We start from the raw sequence: 10,271 nt of genomic DNA on the forward strand, positions 1-10,271 counted from the left end.
AGGGCCAAAGAATTGATGCTTTTGAACTGTGGTGTTGGAGAAGACTCTTGAGAGTCCCTTGGACTGCAAGGAGATCCAACCAGTCCATTCTGAGGGAGTTCAGCCCTGGGATTTCTTTGGAAGGAATGATGCTAAAGCTGAAACTCCAGTACTTTGGCCACCTCATGTGACGATTTGACTCATTGGAAAAGACTGTGATGCTAGGAGGGATTGGGGGCAGGAGGAGAAGGGGACGCCAGAGGATGAGATGGCTGGATGGCATCACTGACTCGATGGATGTGAGTCTCAGTGAACTCTGGGAATTGGTGTTGGACAGGGAGGCCTGGTGTGCTGGGATTCATGGGGTCGCAAAGAGTCGGACACGACTGAGTGACTGATCTGATCTGATCTGCCATAATTGTGGTGTCATCTGTATATCTGAGGTTATTGATATTTCTCCTGGCAATCTTGCTTCCAGCTTGTGCTTCTTCCACCTCAGCATTTGTCATGATGTTCTCTGCATATAAGTCAAATAAGCAGGGTGGCAATATACAGCCTTTACGTACTTCTTTTCCTATTTGGAACCAGTCTGTCCAGTTCTAACTGTTGCTTTCTGACCTGCATACAAGTTTCTCAAGAGACAGGTCAGGTGGCCTGGTCTTTCCATCTCTTTCAGAATTTTCCACAGTTTACTATGATCCATACAGTCAAAGGCTTTGGCATAGTGAATAAAGCAGAAATAGATGTTTTTCTGGAACTCTCTTGCTTTCGATGATCCAGCGGAGGTTCGCAATTTGATCTCTCGTTCCTCTGCCTTTTCTAAAACCAGCTTGAACATCTGGAAGTTTTTGGTTCATATATTGCTGAAGCCTGGCTTGGATATTTTTGAGTATTACTTTACTAGCATGTGAGATGAGTGCAATTGTGCAGTAGTTTGAACATTCTTTGGCATTGCCTTTCTTTGGGAGTGGAATGAAAACTGACCTTTTCCAGTCCCGTGGCCACTGCTGAGTTTTCCAAATTTGCTGATATACTGAGTGCAGCACTTTCACGACCTAATCTTTTAGGATTTGAAATAGCTCAACTGGATTTCCATCACCTCCACTAGATTTGTTCATAATGATGTTTCCTAAGGCCCACTTGACTTCACATTCCAAGACATCTGGCTCTAGGTAAGTGATCACACCATCGTGATTATCTGGGTCATGAAGATCTCTTTGGTACAGTTCTTCTATATATTCTTGCCACCTCTTCTCAATATCTTCTGCTTCTGTCCTGTATAGGATTTGTGTCCTGTATTGTGCCCATCTTTGCATAAAATGTTCCCTTGGTATCTCTAATTTTCCTGAAGAGATCTCTAGTCTTTCCCATTCTACTGTTTTCCTCTATTTCTTTGCATTGCTCGCTGAGGAAGGCTTTCGTATCTCTCCTTAGTTCTCCTTTTGAACTCTGCATTCAAATGGGTATATCTTTCCTTTTCTCCTTTGCTTTTTGCTTCTCTTCTTTTCACAGCTTTTGTAAGGCCTCCTCAGACAGCCATTTTGCTTTTTTGCATTTCTTTTTCTTGGGGATAGTCTTGATCCCTGTCTCCAGTACAATGTCACAAACCTCTGTCTATAGTTCATCAGGCACTCTATCAAATCTAGTCCCTTAAATCTATTTCTCACTTCCACTGTATAATCATAAGGGATTTGATTTAGGTCATACCTGAATTGTCTAGTTGTTTTCCCCACGTTCTTCAGCTTAAGTCTGAATTTGGCAATAAGGAGTTCATGATCTGAGCCACAGTCAGCTCCCAGTCTTTCTTCTGCTGACTGTATACAGCTTCTCCATCTTTGGCTGCAAAGAATATAATCAATCTGATTTCGGTGTTGGCCATCTGGTGATGTCCATGTGTAGAGTCTTCTCTTTTCTTGTTGGAAGAGGGTGTTTCCTATGACCAGTCCATCTCTCGGCAAAACTTTGCACTTTTCCTTAAGTAAAGTGTTAGGCAATCCAATTTATAACTTCTGGATTTGCATACTTAGAATACCTTTATGTAACTGACCAATTAAAAGAGGTACAACTATGAGAATACATACAGTCTCAACAATTCTTTGTTTTGATTTTTGTGCAGTAGAAAATTTAATCCATCCAAAAGATCATAAGCTTAAGCAATGGCTTTCTTTGTGCTAATCAACACAGGCAGAGGTGTAGAGTGTCTTTCTGTCAAAAATAAGCATGGTCACACAATTGGTTCAATGCCCTTTATGCTGTCCAAAATATAAATGTTCATTCTACATATTTTATCAGTTTTTTTTAATAGCAAATATTTTGCAGTAGTAATCTTGAATTGTTTAAGTAGCATCATTTTATTTAGTGATTGAAATGCACTGAAATGCATGCATTATAAATGTTATATTATAGTAAGAGAACTAAAGCTTACCTCTGGGGACGTAACATTCAAAGAATATACATGTAGAGTCGAGTTTTTTATAGTGAATATCAGATGTATTTTTTGCACTTATTTTTCCTGCACTAGTCAGCTGTAGATCTTTACCTAATAGGGTCTTCAGAATTCGATTAAGTAGAAGTGGAAAATTTAAAAACCTTTTGGGATCAGGCAGATAATGAAAAATAGATGAAGAAAGCTCTGTGGTAGAAAAATGATAACCAGTGACTGGGACATGTGAAAACAGAAACAACAAGACCATGCCCTAGTTACAATGAACAGCTACTCCTTGGCCCCAGCCACCTGATGTCAGGAAGGAATGTGGATATCTTAGATGTTGTTTATCAGTTTCTTAAATGCTGAAACAAAAAGCTATCAAAGCATTTCCAGTGCAAATAGACAAGATATGCTTTCGTATTTATAACCTTTAGCTAATCATCATTTTAAATAAATTAAACCATCCTTTCAAATTCCTATTTTAATGGATTTTCTCTGTATCTTACCAAAAATATTTAACAATATTTGACTTCTTAGAGAGTGAGATACCATTACTATGCTAAACTTAACACAAGTTATCTCATTCCATCCACACCGTAACATTATAGTTAAGAGCCATAGTCACATTTTAACATATGAGATATGGAGAATTTACTGCACCAGAAGTCAGTCTTTAGAAGCAGTATCCCTAATTTCTATGTACACTATGTTTCAAACAATGCACTTAGAAGATAGATGTACCCATATGTACAGATACAGATGTAGCTCTGTTTCTCTATCAGTCAGTCAATCTGTTGCTCTATCATCTATCTAATAAAGTAAATATTATGAATATCAACTTTTAACCAAGTTTCCTTTCTTATGATGCAGATAAATATTGCAATCTTAAATGTCAAATTGCAATGTTAAATTGCAATGTTAATATTTCATCCATGGTTCATCTTCCGCTTTCCTCTGTAATTCACTCTTCTTGATTTTCTGCAAGTTTTACCATATGAAAAGCCTTCCTCTAATTTTTCTCATTTCACCTTTGTATTCATTATGCTATTGAGCCTTCTCAAAAAACTTCCGGATTAAATGTACCTTACTATGATTATGCCTATCTCTTCTTCTGTTTAGAGTACATGACCCTTTTCTATGAAATTAAGGATTTTAGTAGACGATCATTAAGGCTTCTTCTACTTCTAAACTCTTATAATTTATTAACCACAACTTGTTTCAATAAGTTCAGAGGTTCAGCTTAAACATCTATTAGGGACAACCTAGCTTTTAAGCAGAGGTTATACATAAAGGAGAGGGGCTTCCCAGGTGGCTCAGTGGTAAAGAATCCTCCTGCAAATGCAGAAGATACAGGTTGAATCCTTGAGTCAAGAAGATCATCTGGAGAAGGAAATGCAGCCCACTCCAGTATTCTTGCCTGGAAAATCCCATGGACAGAGGATGTTGGTGGCGTACAGTCCAAGGTATCACAGAATCACACACGACTTAACTACTGAGCACACACACAATACACAGGAAAAGTGGGCAAGAGTGTTAATAAAATTAGTGGAGAACAAAAGAAGGTAAACACAATAAAACTCCCAGAATAATCACATGGTAGTTCATTTCTGTTCAACTTCTTTACTGTAGTAATTTTCTGGGAAATATGGCAGTTAAATAAAAATCAATCTTTGTTTTAATAGTTTTCCTCTTCTTTTCTCTCATGTCTCTTTGTCTTTCTCTTTTATATACCATAACTCAGTCTCACTTTCCATCCTTTTTTCTCCCCCCTCTCTAAAAAGGAGGCAAAGCATATTGACAGAAAAAAAATTAAAATGTTACTAAGTGGAGTTTTGAAAAATGTATAATTATGTGGATGTTTTAAGAAGGATGAAGTTAATTGTTGATACAGAAAGCATGGTTAATTCATTTGTCCAGTACCTGAGCCTTTATTGGGTTTCCTTGATGGCTCAGATAGTAAAGAATCTGCCTGTGATGCAGGAGATTGAACCCGGGCTCAATCTCTGGGTTGAGAAGATCCCCTGGAAAAGGTAATGGCTGCCCATTCTACTGTTCTTGCCTGGAGAATTCCATGGACAGAGTAACCTGGTAGACACACATGTCCATTGGGTCACAAAGAGTTCGACACATCCAAGCGACTAACACTTTCAGGCATCCTGACCTCTGGCAGGTAAAGAAGTGTTTATACCTCAGGAAGCCATTAGAATGTCTAGTGCCTAGGAATATTAATTTTATTCCTATGACAAATATTTTTTAATAATGTTGTGCACTTTATTTAGTTCGAATTATTTTCCTAAGATTTGTATGCTCAGTGCATTTTTTGTTTTTATATGTATACTTCCAAAAAAAAAATTTAATTACTGAACAAAAGCAATGAGCTCCATTATACTTTTACATCCATGAAAGTCCAGTCAGGGGACAAAAAACATACCAGTAATTTAAACAAGGAATCTTTATTATAAAGAATCATTAATTTATATATAAAAAAAAACCATTTAACTACTAAAAGAGATATAAGGGACTCTATGTAGTCCAGAATTTGCAGGTACAAATTAATGGGTTATACTATTAGTAGGCTGATGGATATTGGACAATAAAAACTGAGCACTTAGGAGAGGTTCCTCCAGCCAAGACCAAGATTTCAAACTCTTTGAAGAAGGCATGGACAGAGGGAGAGGGGCAGTTGGTCAATGGCAGAAAAAGATTTCCAGAAGATGCAGGTCAGTGCTGGTTTACAGAAATGATCTCCCAGTGCCAGAGGAAGTGAACACGTGGGAGCTAATCTACAGAAGCAAGTTACTTGGTGAGACAGTTGCCTGAGGTCACAGGGGCACCTTCTCTAAAAGCAACCTCATGAAGGACAGTCAGTTGCCTGATGATGGATACATTTCATCTGTAAAAGCAGCCTGCCAGGTAGGAAAAGCATGGCTTGAAAGTACGGGCACAGCTCCTGTGAAAGACAGTGAGGTAGAACCTGTTTATAAAGGGAAACCTGTCTATGAAATGAGAACCACCAAGAATCACCTCCTGCACTGAATAAAATATGGAGGCAGCAATCAACCTGAGGAAAGGGCCTTCTTGCTCCTATCACCTCACCGTGTCACTCTAACACTATCTATTGAAATAAAAGTGTGATGGCATGGATTGGGAGATTGGGACTGACATATGCTTCTATGTATAAAGTAGCTAACTAATGGGAACCTACTATGAAGCACAAGGAACTCTACTCAATGCTCTGTGGTGATTTAAATGGGAAGGAAATCCAAAAAAGAGGGAATAGATGATTGTGTGTGGCTGACTCACTTTGCTGTACAGCAGAAGGTAATGCAGTGTTGTAAGGCAACTATACACCAATAAAAATAACAATAATAAAAAATAAAATAAAGTAAAATGCAAACAGACAAAAACTAACAAAATCAAGGATACCAAATTATGTGAGTTATGTTTATCAATATTTACCAAAATAAAAGTTGACACTGCTGCTGCTGCTAAGTTGCTTCAGTCGTGTCCGACTCTGTGTGACCCCATAGATGGCTGCCCACCAGGCTCCGCCATCCCTGGGATTCTCTAGGCAAGAATACTGGAGTGGGTTGCCATTTCCTTCTCCAATGCATGAAAGTGAAAAGTCAAAGTTAAGTCACTCAGGGAAAAAAAAATAAAAGAAAAGCCCAGCAATGCACCAGCTGGAGAAATAGAAATGTGTACAGAGTCCACAAAACTTGGAGAAAAGAATAATGTGTTTGGAAGTGAGAGACTGTAAATTGATATTTGACCCAACATTTTTTCACTTAACATGTTTCCTTAAAAAATTGAACTTATTATCCTTAGAGCTTACTAGAGAGGGTATCTAGAACAGGGCTTTATGCTACCATTTATATTCTTCATTTAAAGTAGTCTGAAGGCATGCTGACATCATTTCAGTAACAAGAAATATGATGACAGCCTCTATTAAGTTGAAAGAGTTTTGATAAAATGCCTATTTTTGCAGGTTCAGGTAACTCATTAACCAATAAAGCTGTGTGCATATGTGTTTCTAAATTTCTTCCCCAATATAGGCTTGTATTATTGGGGACATGGTATTAGGGATAGAAATAAATAAATAAATATGTACATATATGTACATGTGTGTATATCTACATATGAAATGAAAATTCATTCCCAAATGTGATTTTAATCTATATTTTGATATTATTCCTAAGATACTAAAATTAAATACATTACTGATAGCAGAATTTCAGATATTATCCATTGCATGTATTCAGTTAAAAGATTTATGAAAGTCTTAGAGACACTTGTTCACTCACTGATGTTTCATAAGTAGATAGTGGTAACAGATTGGTCTAGAACTAAAGTCTCATACTAAAATCTCAACTCTTTATTCATATTGTCTGTATTAGAAAGAGCTAATAATAAATGCACCATTTACCATATCATACTTTCAGAATTAAATACGGCCTCTCACTGGCAGGGAAGCTGTTACATAAAATATTGCTTAAAGCTCCATGTTATATACATTTTACTTCATTTAAAATAGCTTATTTTAATCCAATCAATGTAAAATCTCTAAGACTTCTTTAAAAATTAACAGAACACATAACCTGATAAGGAAACATTTAAAAAGAACTTATGCCGCACCGTCTTCTAAAATTTAAGCCACCTCATTGTTCTTAAAAACCGTCTTTGCTAAATATAGGATATTTGATATCATTTTTACATTCCTTTGAGATCTTAATAAATTTTCCTTTTCTTTAGTTGAAGCAGAAATGGCAGGAGAAAATTAAGACTGATAGCACAATACATCAGAGGCTCAGGAAATTACCTGAGATGTCTCTGCACAATCATGTGACAATTACCACTCACCTCCATGGCCTCCTTTGAAATCTTTCTTTGTTTGGTATAAATGGTATAATAGTTACTAAGGACAGACTACAACTAGAGATCAACCACATTAACAGAGCAGACACTTTTTTCCTAGGATATATAATTTGCCTCTTATAAAAAAAAATGTTATATTCAGGCATGCTTTAATCTGTCAGATTTCAGGGTCAGATAACTTTCTTCAAGTGCATAGGGACAATTTTTCAGTAGGAAGCCAGTGTACTGGGCTTAGGAGTGATCCATTCATATCTTTAAAAGTTTTAAAGTTATATTCAGATAGAAAACAGGACATTATAGAGTAAAGGAGAGATATTTCTGGTACTAAATTTTAGAAACAATTTTTTTCCAGAGAAAGTTATACATTATCTTAAGTATAAGCATATTGAAATATGATTCAAATGTATAAACCAACTTCAGGGAAACATTATAAGATCATTATCTAAGCTGTACAGAGTAACACTTCCAGGCACTGTAAAAGATTTTAGGATCACATAGCATCAATGGTCACTGTCTTTGGTTAATATGAATTGGAAACTTGGGGCTGAGGAAATTAAATAGGCCATTTGACTTAGTACTTTTGACCCTCTATTGCCCAGAATTTACAGGAAAATAGAGCCTTTTATTTGATGCTATTTTTGTGGTTATATATACAACCATATAACACAAATACATATTTGTGTTATATGTATATATGTATGTATATATGTATTATATACATATATATAACAAATATATATTTGTTATTTTATATACAACAAATATATTTAAATATTTTATATACAACAAATATATATTTTTTATTTTAACCAAGAACTTCCAGATGTCCAACTGTATTTGGAAAACACAGAGTTCAAATTGTCAACATCTGTTGTATCATAGAAAAAGCAAGGGAATTGCAGAAAACATCTGCTTCTGCTTCTTTGACTACACTAAAGCCTTTGAATGTATGGATCATAAAAAAAAAAAAAAAAAAACTGTAGAAAATTCTTGAAGAGATAGTAATACCAGACCACCTTACCAGCCTCCTGAGAAACCTATATGCGTGTCAGTAAACAACAGTTAGAATGGGATGTGAAATTACAGTCTGCTTCCAAATGGGGAAAGGAGTAGGTCAATGCTGTATATTGTTACCCTGCTTGTTTAACTGATATGTAGAGTATAATATGTGAAATGTCAGGCTGGATGAAGTACAACCTGGAATCAAGATTGCCAGGAGAAACAACAATAACCTCAGATATGCAGATGACGCTACTCTAATGGCAGAAAGTGAGGAAGAGCTAAAGAGCCTCTTGATGAGGGTGAAAGAGGAGAGTAAAAAAGTTGGCTTAAAACTCAGCATTCAAAAAGCTAAGATCGTGGCATCTGGCCCCATCACTTCATGGCAAATAGATGGGGAAAAAAAAATGGCAACAGTGACAGACTTTATTTTCTTGGGCTCCAAAATGACTAACAGTGACTGCAGCCGTGAAACAAAAAGACACTTGCTCCTTGCAAGAAAAGCTTTGATAAACCAAGACAGCATATTAAAAAGCAGAGATATAAGTTTGCCAATGAAGGTGCATATCGTCAAAGCTATGGTTTTCCCAGTAGTCATATATGTATGTGAGAGTTGGACCACAAAGAAGGCTGAGCACTGAAGAATTGATGCTTCTGAAGTGTGGTGTTAGAGAAGAAGCTTGACAACAAGGAGATCAAACCAATCAATCCTAAATTAATTCTTGAATATTCATTGGAAGGACTGATACTGAACCTGAAGTTCCAATACTTTGGCAACATGATTGAAGAGCCAACTGACTATAAAGACCCTGGTGCTGGGAAAGTTTGAGGGTAGGAAGAGAAGCAGGCAATAGAGGCTGAGATGGTTGGATGGCGATTCAATCATCGACTGAATGAATGTGAGTTTGAGCAAACTCTGGGAGATAGTGAAAGAGAGAGAAGCCTGGCATGCTGCTGTCCATGGGGTCACAAAGAGTCTGACACAACTAAGCAACTGAACAACAATATACAACTATATATTGACATATATATATGCATACACAGAAACATAGTATTTCAGGAGTTGTGACAATACCACAGACATGTATATATGGAACTGTCCTTATATTTATATCATTATCTATAAAAGGATCTTTAGGAAATATTAGCTATAGGAAAATATCATTTTCCCCCTCTAATCCAAACTGGATATTGGAATCTTCATATCTGAAGCATGGACACTTAACTAAATACACGCTGATCAAAGAAGTAATTCTTAGGTGTGTCAAATGTGTCAACTTAGCATCTCACTTAAGAGAAAGTTTTTGATCACTTATAGTGTAACCTTAAACACTTCAACATAAAGTTACAGAAAACAAGCCAGTAAGAAAAAAAAAAAAAGCCAGTAAGTTTGATTCATTTAATGCAGAATGCATTTAATGAAGCACTATGATTATAAATAGACTCTAGCTTTATCTCCTTATTAAAATGGATGAAAAATAATGCAACCCCTACCCAGTATGTACCAAACAAAAGGTGCGATAAAAAGTGGCTTTGAAATACATGAGCTTTCTTTTTTTTTTTTTTTCTTCTTCTCTTTTTTTTTTCTTTTTTTTCATCACATCCTAGATTTATTACAACTGACCTGCAGGCAAGAGGAGAGAACTATTACATCGACACTTCGATTCCATGGATACATCTTAAATAGAGGGAGAATTCAAACAAGAATACAGGATAAACTATTCCCAAGCTCCAGGAAGCAGTCATGTGACTGAGCTGCACTTTTTACAGACAAATAAGGCAATAGCCCTTCACATCAGCTTTCCGACAGTTTTTATACAATATGCTTCTGTGGTACAGGAGAGAAATAACCAGAGCTCACAATGTACAGTTCTTACACTATTGTTACAGTGTGTGAACACTGCACACCCTTTTGTTTTCATAAAGATACACTGTAATAAACTCCTTGCCCTTGAGTTTATAGTTTATAATAATCTATGATTAATACACT

The sequence above is a fragment of the Bison bison genome, unplaced genomic scaffold (assembly GCF_000754665.1).
Source record: "Bison bison bison isolate TAMUID 2011002044 unplaced genomic scaffold, Bison_UMD1.0 scf7180017864310, whole genome shotgun sequence".
In the NCBI taxonomy this organism is placed as follows: domain Eukaryota; kingdom Metazoa; phylum Chordata; class Mammalia; order Artiodactyla; family Bovidae; genus Bison; species Bison bison.